This window comes from Cetorhinus maximus, chromosome 4 (genome assembly GCF_964194155.1).
Source record: "Cetorhinus maximus chromosome 4, sCetMax3.hap1.1, whole genome shotgun sequence".
In the NCBI taxonomy this organism is placed as follows: Eukaryota; Metazoa; Chordata; class Chondrichthyes; order Lamniformes; family Cetorhinidae; genus Cetorhinus; species Cetorhinus maximus.
In genome coordinates, this window is record NC_135882.1 from 30,898,600 (window position 1) to 30,919,743 (window position 21,144).

Genomic DNA, 21,144 nt, shown 5'->3' on the forward strand with positions numbered 1-21,144 from the left:
CCTGGAAAAACTCAGCAAGTCTGGCAGCATCGGCGGAGAAGAAATCAGTCAACGTTTCGAAAACGTTGACTGATTTCTTCTCCGCCGATGCTGCCAGACTTGCTGAGTTTTTCCAGGTAATTCTGTTTTTATTTTGTTTTGGATTTCCAGCATCCGCAGTAGCTTTTAGCTTTTTGTTTTTATCTATTGAGAAAGCTGCCCGTCGAACCTTAAGGTTGGCGGGCAGACGAAGAGCCCAGGCGGCCTTCGCATTTTTCATGGAACCTCATCCACAGGCGAGATGAGGTTTCATGAAGGGTTTATAAATTAAATACATTTTTTCATTGAAGTTCATTGACATGTCCCAGCTCATGTGACACATGCGCGAAAGAGCGCACTCCCAACTCAGGGAAGCCCCCCCACCGCACAGGGAGCACACAGCGCTTCCAGGCACGCGTCACGCTGGGTGGGCCTTAATTAGCCCGCCCATGTAAAATGGCGGTGTGGACCCAATCGGCGTTGCCTGCCCCCACGCAACTGCCCCGACGGGGGGAATATTCTCTCCCATGTGTTTGCTCTGAGACCACACCTGGAATTCTATGTGCAGTTTTGGTCTCCTTATCTGAGGAAGGATGCCTCTTGCTATAGAGGGAGTGCAGCGAAGGTTTACCAGACCGATTCCTGGGATGGCCAGACTGACATATGAGGAGAGATTGAGTCGGTTAGGATTTTATTTGCTGGAGTTCAGAAGAATGAGGGAGGATCTCATAGAAATCTATAAAATTCTAACAGGACTAGACAGGGTAGGTGCAGGAAGGATGTTCCCAATGGTGGGGGAGTCCAGAACCAGGGGTCACAGTCTGAGGATACGGGGTAGGCCATTTAGGACTGAGATGAGGAGAAATTTCTTCACCCAGAGAATGGTGAGCCTGTGGAATTCGCTGCCACAGAAAATAGTTGAGGCCAAAACATTGTATGTTTTCAAGAAGGAGTTAGATATAGCTCTTGGGGCGAAAGGGATCAAAGGATATGGGGAGAAAGTGGGAGCAGGCTATTGAGTTGGATGATCAGCCATGATCATAATGAATGATGGAGCAGGCTCGAAGGGCCGAATGGCCTACTCCTATCTTCTATGTTTCTATGTAAGTTGAAGTAATAGTGAGTTTAGATTGTGGTTTTTGGGTGTCTTAGGGAGAGATACCAGCAGAAGGAAAACATTTAGTGAATGTTCAGGAGTCCGCTGGAAGAAAACTATTTGAAACTGAGCTAACTCAAGCAAGAAGCCTTGGTGCTGAGACATTCATAAATCTTCACTGGGTTTTTATGTCTGTAAGTGTTGCTGGGATAAAAGGAATAATGAGAGTCTGAATCATTTTCTGGTATCTGTATTGAAATCTTTCCAACCCTTGGTCTAGTATAATATAGTTTTTTTTTGTTCAGTAGACGTTTTATTCTTTGTATAAACAGTGTACTGGCAGAGTGTTCTGAATGTGTTCAGGAGTTGACCTCTAAAGTTTCTAAAAAAAGACAAAGTTAGGATGTCCCAAGCCAGGTTTTACTCTGGGATCTGACTTATCCAGTATTAATATCAGTTGGGATTAGAACAATTTGAAGTGTCAGATTTTGTAAATAAAATCAGTAAATTCTAATGTTCGAGAGCTGTGACTGATTCCTTGTGGCCTTTTCTGTAGGATATCCCGGTTAATATCAAGTTCTGCTTTGAAGGAATGGAGGAGTCTGGATCAGAAGGTCTCGATGACCTAGTGTATGCTCGCAAAGACATCTTTTTCAAGGGTGTGGATCTTGTCTGCATTTCCTATAATTACTGGCTTGGCAAGAGGAGACCCTGTTTAACGTATGTTCTCCGAGGTATCTGCTACTTCTATGTGGAGGTACATCTTGTAGTTTCTTTTATTTTGCATTTTATATGGTCCTAGCGGCTTTCTTTCATTATTTAAATGTTTAAAGATGAATTGTATGCAGGTTAAATTCAGTGTTGCTTCATATACTTGCAATGTTTAAATACCAGGTTCAATATACAGTAGAGTCTTTGTTAAGTTTTAGAAACAGAAAATTCTGGAAATACTCAGCAGGTTCAGGTAGAATCTGTAGAGATAGAAACAAATAACATTTCAGATCAATGACCTTGCATCAGAACTGGAAGCTAGCAAGTTAACAGCTCCTAAGCAAGTACAGAGGCAGGAAGAAATAAGGTTATGGGAGGAAAGGACTAAAGGGTAGGGTGGAGGGCAGGATTGATTAAATGAAAAAAGTGATAATAGTGCAAGGCAAAAAGAAACTTGTGATGGAATAAGTAAAGAAACAAAAGTTGGGTCCAGAGAAGGTGTAAAAATGCGTTATTTCAGATTTCCTGCATTTGGAGTATTTTGCCTCATGTTTTTTGATTCTGGATCAGTGTGGTGAATGCTTTAGTGGGAGATCTCTGCTGGATGTAACTGCTTTAGTACACCTTGTACTCGAAGGACTGCATTGGAGCCTGATACACAATTGTGCTCCATTGCTGCAGTAACCCAACAGTAGGGAATGGAAATATGCTGTATAAATATGAAGTATCAAATGATAACAATTCATGGTTTCAATGTTCAGGTTGAATGCTCTGATAAGGATCTGCACTCTGGAGTCTTTGGCGGTACAATACATGAAGCAATGACAGACCTGATATATTTACTGGGTAAGAACTCATGAATTGCTGACGCCTGGATTAGTATAAGTGGGCTGACAGGAATCAACCCAGTTTTATAATTTGAAATTAAAGGGGCCTGTATATTCTAATGTTGAATAAAGAATTCATGACATGAGGGGAGAAAATGAAAAATGTATGGAATCCCGTCAACTGTGGGCCAAAGAGCTTATTTCCTGAAATACATTGGTCATTTGGAGACATATTCTCTTTATGTACCAGATCAGGTTTTTTAAAGTCCTTATTTATTCAGTTTTTACACACAAGTAGGATGTTGACATCCTTTCATTGTGAGGAAGGGAACATTAGGGACACTGTTCCTTTAAGAAATTGGTATGGTCAGCTTATATGCAAGACCTCATCCTGGGTTGTGTTTTCTTTTCCCCCTGACATTGGACACAGCACAGATCTGTTGCCAACAACAGGAAAGTTTGCAACACCATTTGTTGTTTTATTGCTTAATTTAAAAATATTTACATAGAAGAGAGTTTGCTGCACTTTTTAAAATTAAAATTATTGTGTGCTTCCATTTTCAGCACCGATCCATCGCAGTCTGCTGAGCAAATGCAATAAAAGTGTGGTTGGTTATAAGTAACTAGTTCTCTGTAGTGGTGTTTTCCGACAAAATTATACAACCTCTGAGTTGAGGCAAGGAACTTGTAAAAGCCCTCACAAGCTTGGCTCAGGTGGGGCCAAAGACATGGAACATTTCCCATTTTGCACTTCGTGCTGGTTTGCTGGCACTGCCACCTGTTGGAGAGAATTAGGATTGAAGTGTGGGCTTTAATTCATAGCAGTGACCAATAATAACATATTTCAGTCACAAACATGCATCCCACATTTACTGTGTGAATTACTTGGATCTAAAAAAAGTTTGTTTTTGGGTGTGAGAGACACCAGGAATTTTCCATATTTAAAATTTTCAAGAAAAGAATATATTTTTGTGGGAAATATAGATTCTCTGTTGTGCTCAAAGCCTAGTTACAGAGCAAGCCAGCTTTGTTATGAATTCCAAAGGATCTTCGGGCCCAGTTTTAGACCATTTGCTTACTTAACTTTGTGCTGATTTGCATGCTATTTGATGCAGAGGTACCAGCACTTGTAGGCATGTCACGCCAACTGTCTAACCAAAATTCCAATTTGACTAGGCAAGTTGGTGGACAGAAAGGGAAAAATTCTCATTCCTGGTGTCGATGAATCAGTGGCACCACTCACGGAGGAGGAATAGACATTGTATGATGAAATAGACTTCGATATAGAAGATTACTGTAAAGATGTAGGTGCCTGTAAGCTGCTGTATGACACTAAGGTACGTTTATATGTGATTAAACTTTGTGATCAGAGTTTTAATGTAGGTATAAAACACTTTTTCTGGCAATCTTTCTGAATTGCATATTTCTCTTCTTTTGAGTACACTTGATGTGAATTTGGAGAGCGGGAATCTGAAGGGAACTGAAACTGCAATCATTAAACAGTTGTACGTGTCTAAATTAGAATCATTAAAATTGTTCATACTGACCTGGATTTTTCAGTCAGTGGGAAATGAATGGCAGTCTCTATGGCACTTACACTTTTCCATAGAATTTCTGTGATCTTTTGCGCTGGAACTTACTATTTCATCATAACGCCCTCTACAGGAGACCTAGAACATTGTGAGAAGGGTTAGCAACTGAGTGTTTCCTTAACCAATCAGATTGAAGAACCCTTATTGAGGCATATAAAGTCTAAACAAGGAATTCAATGTAAAATCATGTACAGAAAGCAAATTACAGAGAAGGAAATGTTACAGACAAAGGAGAGAGGAAAACCAAACTCCTTTATTTTTCCTGCCATATGTCTGTAAGCAGAGGTGTTTTACTTTTTTGAAAAAGGCTGTGGCATGTTTCCCCAAACCCTATGTTTGTAAGGTCAATTTTTAAAGTGCCTCTCAGTAAACTCTCTTTAGGGTTGAATCAATAGCATAGTTTATTCACACATTCAAACCTGGGGAATGGTCACAACTCATACACACACATAAGCACACAATAAGAAGATAGGAAAGAGGAGTTTTTACAACTATGAATAACTTATTTAAAAGAAAAAGCACTACAAATATGGATATCAGTTTATGTGATTGACAGAGCCCAGAATATCAGAGTCCAGTGAGGGTTCCTTCATAGAGGAGCTGCAGTTCAGGAGGGTTCAACTAGATGAAGCAGAAATTTGTAGAGTTCTTTTAGAGTTGATGGTGATGCAGTGAGATGAGGTTGGTATACAGACACTTGGTGTGCTTGGCAACAATGGTAGGAATGTTCCAGAGGAAACAGACTCTGAGGACTTAGACTTGATGCAGGCTGTTGGTCAACCTGGAGTCCTGCCTTAATGTTTGCAGGATGGAGTGTGAACAGCAGACTGATTTGCAAATCTAGAAATGTAATATTAAAGCTTTCCAAAGGCCAGAAGATTAGGTCATGTGATGCTGCCCACTAATGAGTCAGTTGCAGCAGCTTCTATGCCAATGATCAAAATCCATTGTTCACCTCAAGAGATAGATTGTGACTTTTACTGCCTCTGCAGGTATAACAAGTTTCAATGGCTCTCTTTGTTATAGTCCAGGCTGGGAAGGCAAGATGTTTGCTGATCCCTGATTTCATTTCGATTATACTATGACCTCACAATGAGAGGTGTGAGATTCCACAAGGATGAGGGCTGAGCTTTTGTTTTGTAAATTTCCAACAGCAGTTACGGAAACTGTAGCCTACTTGTGAATCATTTGACATTTGTCAGCCCTCTTTTGGTTCAACAAGGTCCACTTATTAAGGAAAAAGATAAGGTTTGATTTAAGCAGTTTATGATCCCTTTCATGTCTTTGGGACATGACGGAAAGAAAAATGGGATTAAGCGAGAGATAGATAAGAAACAAACACAAGTAAAGATCAAGTTTATTTTAATTTTTTTTATATATAATACAATAATTAAAATCTTAAAGTAATGAAACTCCACATTTGAAATAGTAAATTTTCAGTGTCACAATGGTTCTTTGGCAGTAATTAAGTTTCAAAATTCCCTTACACTTCAATGGACAACTTTTTCTGGTACATTTAGTGGGTATATAATGTTTAAGCACTACAACTTGACAGCCTTCTCGACAAGGTGCCCATATAGCAAAACCTGTGGAGGAGAGTAACTGTGTCTGGGGGGGCACCAGAAGTTGCTGATTTATTCCTGAGTGATGGCGAGCACTGATAGCCTCACCATTACTCTTCCCAGTCCATTAATTTTTGACTCTTGCATCATGGAGATCTGTGTACTTACCAATTAGTAAGTGGAAGTGTTTAAGATGACATCAGCCCAGGTGATCCTCTTGGAGTAATAGTATATTCTTAACTACAGATACTTCCGAAAAAGTTTTAACATTCAGAAAGGTTGACTTTTTAAAAGTAAAGAAAACTATTTGCTGCATTTAAATTGATGCTGATATTGAGTTTAAAAATTGCTGTTACATGATATGTAATTCAGTAGAATTGTTTCCAAAGAGGTTAGCATGAACTCCTATCAGAACCACCTTAGACAGTATTGAAAATGGTTTGAGGCTGGAGATTATTGTGACTACTATCTTTGGGTTTAAACCTACAAAACAAAATGCTCATTTTAAAGATGTTGAAAATTAATGCTGAATTGTAAAAGTTACAATACTGGTTGATTTCTGACATTGGGTTTTGTTGGAAGCATTAAGAAGGTTTTTTGAATCCTTTGGAATGAAATCAGATGTTGCAACTTGGCACAACATCAAGATATGCTGAAATCCAGGACAAACATGCCATTTAATCTTAAATATGTCTGATCTGTTGACATCAATGTCCATGAGGGGTATTTTACACTTGTTGAACATCTTGTATGCTTTGCTGCTCACTTCTGTCTGATTATTGTTTACAGCAACAAATTCTGATGCACAGATGGAGATACCCTTCCTTATCTTTACATGGAATCGAGGGGGCTTTTGCTGGTTCAGGAGCTAAAATAGTCATTCCTAGGAAAGTTATCGGGAAGTTTTCTATTCGGTTGGTGCCGAACATGGATCCAGAGGTGGTTGGGAAGCAGGTAAGGAACTTTTACTGTGGAAACAAGAGCCATTTGTTTTAGTCTTCTCAGTCACCCTCCTTAGACCCTGTACACTTTGCAGAATCTCCCTTATTCATTTGTACATCCTGCTAAGACCCTGTGCGCCCTTACACAAAAGACCTGGTACTTTAAACCCTTGATCTGCTTGAATATATTTGATCAAGTTACCCAGTGATGAATGCAAGAGTGCGTAATTTTAGCATTTCTATCAGCTTGATCTCAATGTAAAATTAACTGCTCGGTAATGGGTGTATTACTGGAACCTGGGTGACCTGAAATGTGTTAGCAATATGTCCTTTGACCTCAGGTACCCTGGTTCAAAACCAACCAAGACTGATTAGGAGGGGGTTTGATCCAATTTAAATGAGGTTGTGTAGCCTGTACTTATTTCCAGATAGAAATGCGAAATATAATAATAAATAGTCAGCATGGATTTCAAAAGGAAAATCTGGCTTGACCAACCTTAATGAATCGTTTGAAGAGGTAGCAGAGAGAATAGACAATAGTCATGAAATTTATAGTAGATATAATTTATCTGGATTTTCAAAAGGCCTTTAATAAGGTGTCCCATAAAAGACTAATGAATAAGGTCAAAGAATGATGCATCAGGGGGCTAAGTGGCAGAATGAATTGCTATCTGGCTTCAAGGCAGAAGGACAGCAAGGACAGGTAATAAACCATCCTTTGCTGGAGAAATCACAAACAAGGGGGCATAATCTTATAATTGAGGCAGGCCATTTTGGAATTCAATCAAGAAGCATGTCTTTACGCACTGAGTAATGGTAATCTAGAACTATCTTCCCCAAATGGCTGCAGATGATGAATCAATTAAAATTTTCAAGACTAATGTCAATAGATTTTTATTAGGTTAGGTATCAAGGGATATGAATCAGCCATGATCTCATTGAATGGTGGAACAGACTGGAATGGATTAAGGGCCTACTCCTGTCTCTGTGTTCCCATATGGAGAGCAGGCAAGTAAATGGAGCTCAAGCACTGATCAGCCATGATCTACTTGAATAGAGCAACAAGTACTTGAATAGAGCAACAAGGGAATTAGGTGCTTGGGAACACCATCACCTCAGAGTTCCTCTCCCTCTAAGTCATTCACCATCCTCACTTGGACATATATGTGTCTTTCAGCATAGCTGGGTCAAAATTCTGGAACGCCCTCCACAAAAGCACTGTGGCAGTATCTGCACCATGTGCACCACATGAACAGTGTGCACCATCTATACCAGGCTTGTCCAATCATTTTCAAGCGGGGGACTACATTTCAATTTTTCTCACACTTGAGGGGGAGGGGGGGTGGGGGGTGGGAATGAGCAAATTTTGGAAAGATAAGGTTTGGCAAACATTAAGCATGAACTTCAAGATAAAGCTGATGTATGATGAGGAGCAAATTGCTGAGCAAAAAAGCTCTCAACAATAAATTAATAATTAAAAAATGAGTAATAAAGATGACCATTAGAGTGTGAAAGGGTGAGAGTGTGTGTCCAGCTCACTCCCAGACTCAGGTTGCTCACTCACTCATCCTCACCCACTGTGAGAGTGCCTGTTGGTATGTAGGGGTGAGGGTGAGTGAAAACCCTGAGACTGGGAGTGAGCCACACACTCCACACATGGACACGCTCAGCCTCTCTCACACGTGACCGTGCACGCACCCACCCACCTTCACACACACACACACACTCACTCTCATACCCTCATGCCTGCTCACTCACTCAGTCACTCACCCATCCTCATACCCCCACACACACACCCTCATGCCTGCGCACTCCATAAGACGCAGGAGCAGAAGTAGGCCCATCGAGCCTGCTCCGCCATTCAATGAGATCATGGCTGATCTAATAATCCTCAACTCCACCTTCCTGCCTTTTCCCCATAACCCTTGATTCCCTTACTGATTCCCTTATTCACTCACTCACCTACCCACCCATCCTCTCTCCCACTCACTCACTCCCCATTAACCTGCCCTCTCACTCACACACACCCTCACCCACCCATCCTCAGACCAGCTCATTCACTCACCCTCACACCCGCTCACCCACCCTCACACCCGCTCACCCACCCTCACACTCGCTCACCCGCCCTCGCACTCGCTCACCCGCCCTCGCACTCGCTCACCCGCCCTCACACTCGCTCACCCGCCCTCACACTCGCTCACCCGCCCTCACACTCGCTCACCCGCCCTCACACTCGCTCACCCGCCCTCACACTCGCTCACCCGCCCTCACACCCGCTCACCCGCCCTCACACCCGCTCACCCGCCCTCACACCCGCTCACCCGCCCTCACACCCGCTCACCCGCCCTCACACCCGCTCACCCACCCTCACTCGCTCACCCACCCTCACACTCGCTCACCCGCCCTCACACCCGCTCACCCGCCCTCGCACCCGCTCACCCGCCCTCACACCCGCTCACCCGCCCTCACACCCGCTCACCCGCCCTCACACCCGCTCACCCGCCCTCACACCCGCTCACCCGCCCTCACACCCGCTCACCCGCCCTCACACCCGCTCACCCGCCCTCACACCCTCTCACCCGCCCTCACACCCTCTCACCCGCCCTCACACTCGCTCACCCACCCTCACACTCGCTCACCCACCCTCACTCACTCACCCACCCTCACTCACTCACCCACCCTATTACCCACCATCACACCTGCTCACCCACCCTCACACTCGCTCACCCACCCTCACACTCGCTCACCCACCCTCACACCCACCCTCTCATCCGAAATTGGCTTGAGGATGAGCTGCGATGAGAGCTGGAGTGAGGCCTGAGGCCTAGCAGCACCCAAACACGGGTGCCCACTGAAGGGAGGGCCGGGAGCTGGGGGAATGCAGCCGGGGAAATGCAGCCGCGGCTGGGCCAGAACACTGGCAGCCGGGGAAAGTGGTTGCAGCTGGGAACTGCAACTGCAGCTGGGCCAGAGCACCAGAAGCCTGGGAAAGTGACCACAGCCTGGCCAGAGCACCGGCAGCCATGGGAATGCATGGTGAATGTGCGCCCCAGAACCCCTCTACCTTCAAATACACGCAGTTGCTGATGTTCGTTGCTCCTCCAATCATAGCCGGCTTCTCTTCCATGTTTGATGCTGATAGGCCCAATATTGAGCCTATCAGCAGGAAATGTGGGAGGAAAATGGGCTGTGATTGGAGGAACAGGTCCCTGAAGAAATCTTCAAACTCAATAATATGTCTTACCAGCGTTTTCAACTATCGTGCCGGGGGCCACATGGAGGGAATTTGCAGGCCATGGGCTGGACAAGCCTGATCTATACAATGTACTGCAGCAACTCACTAAGGCTCCTCCAACAGCACATTCCAAGCCCGTGACCTTTACCACCTAGAAGGACAAGGGCAGCAGATGCATGGGAACACCTCCAAACCACAGTGTCGTGATTTGGAAATACATCACCGTTCCTTCACTGTCACTGGGTCAAAAACCTGAAACTCCCTCCCTAACAGCACTGTGGGTGTACCTACACCACATGGACTGCAGCGGTTCAAGAAGGCAGCTCACCACCACCTTCTCAAAGACAATTAGGATGGGCAATAAAAATATTGGCCCAGTCAACGACACTCACGTCCTGTGAAAGAATGAAAAAAAAGGCAATTGGGGCTGGTTAATAAACGCCAACCTTGTCAGTGACATTTGCATGTCATGGACAAATAAAAGAAAACAATGTCCTAAATTACATTACAGCCAATTAATTACTTTTGAGCTGTGTCATTGTTTCTTGTAGGCAAATGAGAAAAACAATTTATGCACAGATATGTTACGCAAACAGTAGTGAGGTGAATGGCCTTTTCTTTTAATAGTGTATTTGTTGAAATATCTTTTGGCAGAAGTGTTGTTACATTGGTCATATGCTTTCCTCTTTCTCCCCTTGTTAAACCCATGCTGACTGATAATTTGTAATCCGGTTCCACTTTATTTTGGACCAAAAATCACAGAGCGATTGGATACTTTCTGTATAACATAAGAGATTGCAGATTTCCAGCTTTTTCTCCTCCTCCCATTTCCCCTCCCCCTTTTATTCATTTGATTTTTTTTTAATTTGTTATATAGGTAGTGGATTACATCAAAAAAATCTTTGCTGAATTTGGGAGTCCCAACACATTGAAGGTATACATGGGTTTTGGTTCAAAGGCCTGGCTAGCAGACTATATAACCATTCTCATTACAGAGCTGGCAGGAATGCAATGAAAACAGGTTGGTGAAGGAATCTGACTTGAATACTCATTCTGCATGCTGTAAAGCAACCTTAACATGTTAATACCTGCACAAGCATCCATATCCTATTGTTAAAGTTGTACTGAAAGTTCTTTTTCCTGGTATAGTGGGAGGAGCAGATCTAACAATTTGGGCAACTTGTATCTGAAAGATAAAAACAAAAAGCTAAAAGCTACTGCGGATGCTGGAAATCCAAAACAAAAACAGAATTACCTGGAAAAACTCAGCAGGTCTGGCAGCATCGGTGGAGAAGAAATCAGTTAACGTTTCGAGTCTTCATGACCCTTCGGCAGAACTGAGTATAGTTAGGAAAAAGGTGAAATAAAACCAAGACTCGAAACGTTAACTGATTTCTTCTCCACCGTTGCTGCCAGACCTGCTGAGTTTTTCCAGGTAATTCTGTTTTTGTTTCGTATCTGAAAGATGCAGTTTCAGGTTACAGTGTTAGTGCTTTTACATGAATACTTTCTTTGTGAGCCTGTGTGCATTGTAGTTGCATTGAATTACTGAAGTTCACAACCAAGTGTTACCTGCAAATAATTTTAAAAACAGCTTTAAGTTTTGCTAATCTGTGCTCCATCTATATGGATTGTTATCTTTACCATTTGCAATGTGAACGGAAAGGGTTACAAAACAACTCTGCATGCATTGGATCATCGTACTAACAGAAATGACTTGAAAGGAAACGAGTGTATTTTCTTATTCCGCATTAGCTCCAAAGTTTAAACAAATCTTTGGTGTGAATATAAGCCTATCCCTGACTTTGCTGCCAGATACCAGCTCCACAACTCAACTTCACTAATATCCCAGAAAAAAATTAACCAAAGTAATGCTACAAAACAATATGAAACCTGTGACAGTGCGGCTGACTTATTGTGATTAGCTGTATAACTGTAAAACTTCATATTCTAAAAAAACATGAAGTGCTCCAAGCCATGTGTTTAATTAGCTTCCCCTTAAATGTATCTGTGCTCTTTGCCTCATTATCTCTTGTCAAAGCGCATTGATCATTCTTATCACTCTTTAGATAAAGAAGTTCCTCCTGAATTTTCTTTTGAATTTGTTAATGATTATCTTATCTTTAGAGACTCTCGTTTTGACTGCCTCGATAAGTGGAAACATTTTCTCCACATCTACCCAATTAAACTTTTACAAGCGCTTTCATTATTTAAAAGCCTGGATAAAAAGCCCCAGCCTGTTCAGTCTTTCATAATGCTTATAACCTCTTATTCTGGTAACATTCTGGTGAATCTTTTTGGACCTTCTCCAATGCCTCTATGCCCCTCTATAATATAAACACTAGAACTCTGCATAGTACTCTGAAGTGTGGCCTGACCCAAAGTTCTTTACAAGTTTAACACACCTTCCCTACTTTTCCATCTGTTTCTCTGGAAATGAACTCCAATACTTGGTTTTGTTGTTGTGTTTTTTTTTGGTTTTATTAACATGCACCATTACTTTTAGTGATTTGTGAATCTGTGCCCCCAGATCACTTTGTTTTTCTACTCTATTTGGTCTCTTTTCCCAGGTGTATGCGACTTATTTTTCCTATCAAAATGCATCATCTCACACTTACATTAATTTTCTTTAGCCAATTAAACATCCATTCTTTAATTTTATTGATGTATTCCTGTATTTTGTCATATTCATCCTTTGTATTAATCACCACACCCCACCCACTCACCCTGCCCCACCCCAGGCAATTTGGTGTTGTCTACAAAATTAGAAATCGGACTTCTGATTCCCAAATCCAAATCATTGTAAATTGTGAACAACAGTGGTCCCAGCACCAATCGCTATGGAACATCACTTCCCACCTTTTGCCAGTCCGTGTAGCTAACCTTGACCCTGACTCTGTTTTCTGTTTTGTAACCTGTTTGCTAACCATTCTGCTATGTGTCCTGACTCCCAAGTTCTGACTTTAGTCATGAATCTAGTATGTTGTACCTTATGAAAGACCTTCTGAACATTCAAATATATTACTTTGACTACATTATCCTTGTCTTTTGCTCCAAACAACTCAATGAGGTTGGTAAAAATGACCTTTTTGTTTTGAACTCCATTCTGACTACTCTATTATATTTTCAGTTTCTCAATGGTTTTTCTGTTACATCTTTGAATAAAGATTCTATTTTTTTTATCGTCCTAGTGGCATTAAGATAACTGGTCTATAGTTTTCTGGACTTACCCTGTCTCCCTTTTTAAGTAACAGTTGCCTGTCAATCATCTGGCACTTCTCTCTTTCCTAATGAATTATGTATGCGTAATGGTGTCTCAGACACCGCTTCCCTAACATTTTTTAATAAGTGTGGATGAAATCCATTGGACCAGAGTTTTATCCTTTCGAATACCAAGAGCAAAATACTGTGGATGCTGAAAAACTGAAATACAAGCAGGAGGAAAAACTGCAAATATTCAGCAAGTCTGACAGCATCGATGGATAGAGAAAGAGTTAACATTTCTGGTTGTCGACCTTTCATCAGAACTAAGAAAAGCTAGAAATGTGATAGGTTTTAAGGAAAGTTGGGGGGGTGCGTTGGGGAAGGTGGAAAGGAGTCAGGGAAGCCAGAAAACCAGACACGACTGGCATAGTCGCGAGAGGAATTTTACCATGGGTGAGCCGATATACGTGAAAAACTTCAGGGAAGGACCAAAGTGGTTACCAGGTGAAATAAGTGCAGTGACTGGATCTGTATCTCACCACGTGGAGGTAGAAGGCCGGACCATCCATAAACATGTGGACCACTTAAGGAAATGAGACACAAATCACCAAGATTTGGTTCCACCAGTGATCATGACCGGGTCTGCATTTCCTGTTGAGGATATTCAACCCAGGACTGACATGTCTGATGTTCCTGTAAGAGTTGAGGATACAGAACTGCAAGTGCCCACCGAAGCACCTGATGTTCAGGCAACTCTGGAAAAGGAGGCACCTGACAAAGAATCTGAAGTTGTGGAGCTGCACTTTTCCACATGTGCCACGAAACCACCCGAAAGACTGAACTTGTAAATTCCTTACCCAGTGTAATTATTATGTTATCTTGAAAAATATGTACTTGTAAATATAATATGTAGAGCCGAGTAAAAGGGAAAGGAATGTCATAATTATGGTTTTATTTAGTGCATAAAGTATCTTTAAGAATAATACTTGTTAGGAAAGATCATATGATCTGTAGTAGCCAATAGGAGAGTAGCGCAGGCTACCTCAGCGGTCAGTGTAGAATAGGGTTGGGGCTGAATTTTCCCCCCGTTGGAGGGGTTGTGCGGGGGCGGGTGGGAGCGAGCGCGAGCCCAATTGGCGCCTTTTTACATGGGTGGGCCAATTAAGGCCTGCCCAGCATTACGCTCTCTTGAATGCGCTGAGCAGGTGGGGGGGGGATTCCCCGAGTCGAGAGTGCATGCACGTGAAAGAGCACAGAAATCTCTGAGATGCAGAGGTGCCTCAGGGAGATTTGTTTAAGTTTAAAATTTCTAAATAAAGTATTTGAAAACTTTTAAAACATGCCCCCTCATGTGACACATACAGTGTCACATGAGCTGGGACATATCAATGATTTTTTTTTTTTAAATTTTTATTGAATTTTTAAACAGTTCATGAAACCTCATCATCCTGCCCGTGGATGAGGTTCCATGAAAAATGCGAAGGCCGCCTGGGCTCTTCGCCAGCCCGCCAACCTTAATTGTTTAAATTAATTTTTAACAGGCCTTTGGCAGTTCAGCGGGCGCGCAGCTGACTCAGCTACACACTCACCGAACTGAAAATCTAAATGATGCGTGGTGACGTCAGGATGCCTGCCCACGTCATTTTACCCGTTAGCAAGCGGGCCCCATCCCCGCTCACCAACCAGAGAATTCAGCCCTTGGAGCTGAAAACACACGTGTAGTTGCTGCTGAGTATTTTGTAAATAAACTTAATGTTACCACTTAAGTGTCTGCAGATCAACTCTATTACTAACAGTAAAACTTGGCTGCCCTACAACAAAGAGGAAGCTAGCTAGAAATATAAAAATGGATAGCAAGAGTCTCTACAGGTATTTAAAAAGGAAAAGAATAGGTAAGGTGAGTGTTGAGCCTCTAGAGAGTGAGAATGGGGAGTTAATAGATTATAAGGAAGTGACGGATGAAATGAACAAATGTTTTGCCTCTGCCTTCACTATAGAGGATACAAAAACATTTTAGTAATAGCTGTAAACCAGGAGATGGAAGGGAGAGAGAAACTTTGGTGAAAGTACAATCACTAGGAAAGCGATATTGAGCAAACAGATGGAGTTGCAGGCTGCCAAGTCTCCGGGTCCTAATGGATGTCATCCTAGGGTCTTAAAAGAGGTGGCTAATGAGGTGGTAGATGTGTTGCTGTAAGCCCCTGCTGGGGTTCTTTTTCAATTGCCTATCTGAGCTGACCTGCATCTCCACCCACACACTGATAGCACTCGTACGCAGTATGCATGCCTGTCCAACGTGAGGCTCCTCTCACTTTTGATTTCAGAAGCATGGTCATTGTGTAAGGTTTGTTTTCAGGTCCCCCATCCTTTCCCCTCCCCCAGTCACCTATGTCCTTTCCCCCATCACTGTTGACCCCACTGGCATCACCTTCCAACCCCCACAGTCATCTACCAACCAGAACCCTTTTTCTTTCCAGGATATCAAGGTGAATGTGCACATTCCATAACTTCCCGATAATCCCACCCCCATCCACATTGATCTCCACAACCTGTTTCTTCCACCACCAGATTCTGTGTCTACCTCTGAGTCCCCACCAACCATCTTGCTGTCCCTTCTACCACTACCATTGGACCCAACGGTTCACTCTGCCCTCTCTCATACTCACCATTCCCTCCGACCATGCCCACCCTCAGTTTGCTCACCAGGAGGCAGTCATTGATTCCACAGACACTTTCTCTGCATGTTCACCTGGATGTCCCCCTCCCCTTACTCCCTCCTCCACCCCGGACTCCCTCCTTCCCCCCCACTCCCCCATCCAACCGGTCTCCTTCCACCCCCTGGACTCCTTGCCCCTTTGAACTCCTTCTCCACTTCGAGCTCCTTACCTTACACCTTCCTCCCCCCCCTTGCACCTATCTCCCCAGTTTCTGCACTTTCCCCCATCTATTCCTTCTCCCCATCGTATTTCCTCCCCACCCCTTCCAACCCCCACCTCGATCTCTTCGCTCCCCATTTCCCAACCTCACCCTCCCACCCCCGGTACATCTTCCTCTCCCAGTCAAACCTAGGCTTTCCCCTCCCACCCCACCACTCCAGTACACCATCCTCTTCCGCTCACAGCTGGATCTTCCTCTCCACCCCCTCGACGATCATCCATAGCAGCCTATGGCCAAGACCTTGATGTCCCATAACAGACCCAAGACATCAGTTGAGGCCTCCCACCTTCCGTGAGCTGCTTCGCAGTGGAGCCATGTCCATGATAATCCACTCAACATGCGATGTGTACTTTCCTGCAGGGTCTGTTGGCTGTAGGACTCCAGTATCTTCTGCTCCTTGGATGTCTGCAATGTGAGCAAGGGCCTAACATTAAGTCCCGACCTCTGCACGTCACACTTGTCAAGGTGTGTTCTGGGCCGCCGTGTTTTCCTGCCCATGTAATTGGTAAATTTGACATGGGGAGATAATTCTGGCGAGCAGGAATTATAATTAGATGCAGATGTATTAAAATGATGTCACTGTTGTGCAGCAGCGGGAAACACGGCCCACCATTGACAGGTGAAGTAGACAGTCGCAAACTGGTTTCGTGACGTCATGAAACCTATTTTTGGCCTTCTCGCCATGTTGTTCTCTCACACCTGCCATGACGCCCGACGCCAATGGGGATGTAAAATTCAAGCCATTGTATTCTGTACAATAAATAAATAAATAGAATAGAAAGCCTGCAAATTACTTCTAACTTTTTGTAGTAATGCACAGTCCTGCTGTGCACCGAGATTCCAGCAGCTAAGAGCAGTACCATCTGCACCGGAAAGCGCGAGGGAATCTTGATCTAAGGGAAGCTTCATTCCTCCCAATATGTTTTCTTTTCTTTATTCTTTCATGGGATGTGGGTAAGGCTAGCATTCATTGCCCATCCCTAATTGCCCTTGCTTGGCCATTTTAGAGGGCATTTAGGAGTCAACCACATAAAAGACAATCAACGATAGTTTCATGGTCACCATTATCGAGACTATATTCTAAATTTACTATAATAAAAAACAGAAAATGCTAGAAAAACTAGTTGGGTCTGACAGCATCTGTGGAGAGAGAAACAAAGTTAACATTTTAAATCCATATGACTCTTCTTCAGATGCTGCCAGACCTGCTGAGTTTTTCCAGCATTTTTTGTTTTTATTTCAGATTTCCAGCATCCGCAGCATTTTGCTTTCGTTCCAGATTTATTAACTGAATTCAAATTCCACCTGCTGCCATGGTGAAATTTGAACCCATATCACACAGACCATTAGCCTAGGGCCCTGGATTACTCATCCCAGCAACAGTACCACTACGCCACCATCTCCCCACGCACAGGTGGAATCCAATTGTTCAAAATCCCGTGTTAATCTGCCAGTTCTCACCAAGGCACAATAGCACAATTGCATCTTTTAAAATTGAGACTGTTTTGCCTCCACCCAATCTAGGTTAGCCCAATATATGGTGTAATGATATCACATGCCTCTTGCTCATATTTTTCCCTTTACACTCTGCTAACTTCAGTAACATTTTTTTATGAGCACCTGAGAAAACTGCATCTACAACAAAACGAGTGTAATTGGATTGAAAAGTGATCTTTTAAGCGGGGGCCTTGCAGATTCGTTCCCATCTGCCTACAAAAATCCCGCTGTACCATCTGAACGCTGCACCTATGCTCCTAGTGGGTGATGCTCTGCACCAGGAGGGGAAAGTACAAAATACATCCTTTAGTGTTTGCTGAAGACAAGCCGCTGCAAAATACAACTGAAGTTAGAAAAAGGTAGCAAATTAGACAAGTGCTGTAGGTTCTGATGAAAGGTCACAGACCTGAAATGTCAACTCTGTTTCTCTCTCCACAGTTGCTGCCATAACCTGCTCATCATTCCCTGTTTTTATTTCCGATTTCCACCATCTGCAGTATTCTACTTTTCGATTGCTGTAGGGTAATTGTGCAACAGTGGGCTTTTTATTTGCCATGATGGAGAAGGCTTCTAGGTGGATAATGGAAACTAACAGATGATCAGGAATGTAACATTTTTTGTATTGTAGCAACACAGAAATTGAGGGAGAGGACAAAACAAATATGTTGAATTTGCCTTTTTTTAGGCTTGAAGTTGGAGGTGTTGATCTGAGCAATGAAGCAACATCTCATGCAAAGCTTTATTCTAGTCAAATTTCAAGTAGATGATTGGAGCATGAATAATGGATGCTGCAGTTTGTATATATCACATTGTATTTTTAGTCTGGTTTTCAATGTAAAATGTATAAACTTTCCTTGTTTAGTATTTGGAGTTGAGTCAGATATGACCAGAGAAGGTGGAAGCATTCCAGTTACCCTGACATTCCAGGAAGCTACAGGAAAAAGTGTTATGTTACTGCCAATTGGAGCTTCAGATGATGGCGCACATTCACAGAATGAGAAAATCAACCGGTAAGAGACAAAATTCTGGTTAGACGTTGTCCTCATGAGTCTGTTGGTCAAGTAGTCCTGATAATGTGAATCGATATAATTACATTCCTGTGAAATAATTTTAAGTCCTACCTGCTCATAGTTTTCTTCCTAAAAGCACTCTCGTGTTGGACTGAGGTCCATGGGTTGTTACTACCCTCTTTTGGGAGGAGAGAACAGGAGGAAGCCTAACCCTGCCTTTATATGATGTTCCCATAGGCCTGCAGGATAAGTAGGAATCTTAGATGGGGTTTTGTATTCTTTTCTCTTAACACCCACACTCTGCCACCTCCCCACCCTGGCCACAACAGCCCAGGACACTGATGCAAATCACAGAGTTTGCATTGTTGCCCCATTAGTCCATTATCCTTTTAGTTATGCACATGCACACCATTCCCTTAATGTTTTTAATTCCCTCTCACCTCTCCTGATAATCCATCTACCATCACTGGGGGCATATAGACAGTTTCCCTCTTTTGAGGGATCAATTCACATTTTGCAGCTCTCTACATTGAGTGCACCTGTGACGCCTCTGCTGTACTCTGCAGACAGTCAAAATACTTAGTTAGAAGAGCTAAGTGAGTCCAGATGGATATCAGGCTGAAATCTCTGTCCTCAAAATGAGAATCCTGTGCTTTAAGCTGAAGCAGGGAATATATCTGTATACTAAAAGTATAACATAGAAATTACAGCACAAAAACAGGCCATTCAGCCCAACTGGTTAGTGCTGGTGTTTTTGCTCCTGAGCTTCCACCCATCCTTCTTCACCAAAACCTGTCAGTGTGCCCTTCCATTCCTTCCCCCATGTACTCATCTAGCTTCACCTTATAAACACAACAATGTAACCAAGCACAAACCATCAAAATGCAGCTTGATAAAATAACTATTGGTGTGTATTTGCATTTTATTCTATTTTTAAATGTGCCCATTCAGATTTTTTAACCTGTTCCAGCACGTCCACTGATATTTGGCATAATACTCGACAGTCATACAACAACCATTTAGATTTATGTAGCACCTTTTTAATGTGTAAAAATGTCACAGCATTTGACTAAGCAACAATCAAAAAGTGAGCACTGAGCCAAATTAGGGGTGACCAAAAGTTTGGTCAAAGAGGTTGGTTTTAAGGAAGAAGAGGGTCTTAAAGAGAGAATTGGAGCATGGGGGCTAGGCGCAGAAGGCACTGCTGCCAATGATGAGACACAGACAGGCAGAATCCATTAGAGGAACACAGCGTTTGAGGGGTGGTTTTCAAGCTGGAGAATATGACTAGGGATAGGGAGGAATGATGCCATGATGGAGACTTCAATTCATAGATTTTTTTTTAAAACTTATTGTTGTTTCTCCAGTAGGACCAACTATATTCAGGGAATCAAGGTGCTTGGTGCCTACTTCCATGAAATATCTTCTTTGAAGTGAAAATTGCACTGGATTGATAAAATTGCTGAAGTGATTTCTAAAACTGTACATCCCACTGAATTCCTTTAATTATCCAGTGATAATGTCTTCATACAGTATGTAATGTGTTCTGAAGTAGATACAGTATTGTGAAATCAAGGTCTAAATATTAGAGATCTTGGCTTGTTCTCTTTACTGCTTAACTGTAATTTTGAATGTGCTGAATAATCACTCGTCTTGCTCAAGTATTATGAATTATTATACCAGTTACATTTGGCTTCCATGCTGTAAATGCTGTGGTAAAATGGCTGCAGTTAAAAGCTTAAACCTCCAAATATGGAATTTCTGTTTGAAAATAATAGGTATGCAAGTTTTTGATCCATTAGATATAAATTTCTCAGCCTTTTATTAAAATACCTCAATTACAATGTTCTTAGTCCATACAGCTTTGCTGATATAGTCCGGTACTAAGCTTACAAGAACAACCAGTGGTTAATGACAAGCTGAATTTTATGATTTCACACCTGCCCCACTTCCTATGTGCAATACTTTGCATTTGTTTGCATTAGCCCACTCATTTTATTTGATCATATTCTGTAATTTCTGGACTACTTCCTTTAATAACTTTGTCCCATCTCAATATGGTATCAACTGCAAATCTAACCAATTTTGCATTGAGTTTCTAACTCCAAATTGTTAATGTGAATTAGAAGTAGTTGTGGTTCCAACACACGGGTACTGGAGCCAACTCAGTCTTAAGATGTGCACCACAGGAAGGATATTGAGGACATAGAGAGATACTCTTGCAGATCCACAAGGATGGTGCCTGGTATGAATTATAGAAATTTATGGCACAGAAGAAGACCATTTAGCCTATCATTTCTGTGCTGGCTGAGAAAGAGCAATACAGCCTACTCCCAGTTTCCAGCTCTTGGTTTGTAGCCCTGTAGAGTTCGGCACTTGAAGTGTCTTCCAAGTACTTTTAAATGTGGCGAGAGTTGCTGCCTACACCATTGTTTCAAACAGTGAGCTCTGGTCCCCAACTACCCTTTGGGAGAAAAGAAGTTCTCAACTCTCTAACCCTTTTACCAATCACTT

At 42.6% G+C, this 21,144-nt stretch overlaps 1 pseudogene across 1 annotated transcript in view; it reads left to right on the plus strand.

Moving 5' to 3' along the window:
* Positions 1 to 20,474, plus strand: part of LOC144679558 (cytosolic non-specific dipeptidase-like) — a 52,530-nt pseudogene extending 32,056 nt beyond the window's left edge. The window contains exons 4-10 of the transcript XR_013576368.1: positions 1,671 to 1,871; positions 2,587 to 2,671; positions 3,829 to 3,989; positions 6,596 to 6,760; positions 10,860 to 11,003; positions 18,483 to 18,630; positions 20,001 to 20,474. The product of XR_013576368.1 is annotated as a cytosolic non-specific dipeptidase-like (transcript). The remainder of the gene's footprint in view (positions 1 to 1,670; positions 1,872 to 2,586; positions 2,672 to 3,828; positions 3,990 to 6,595; positions 6,761 to 10,859; positions 11,004 to 18,482; positions 18,631 to 20,000) is intronic.
* Positions 20,475 to 21,144: the final 670 nt, after the last annotated feature.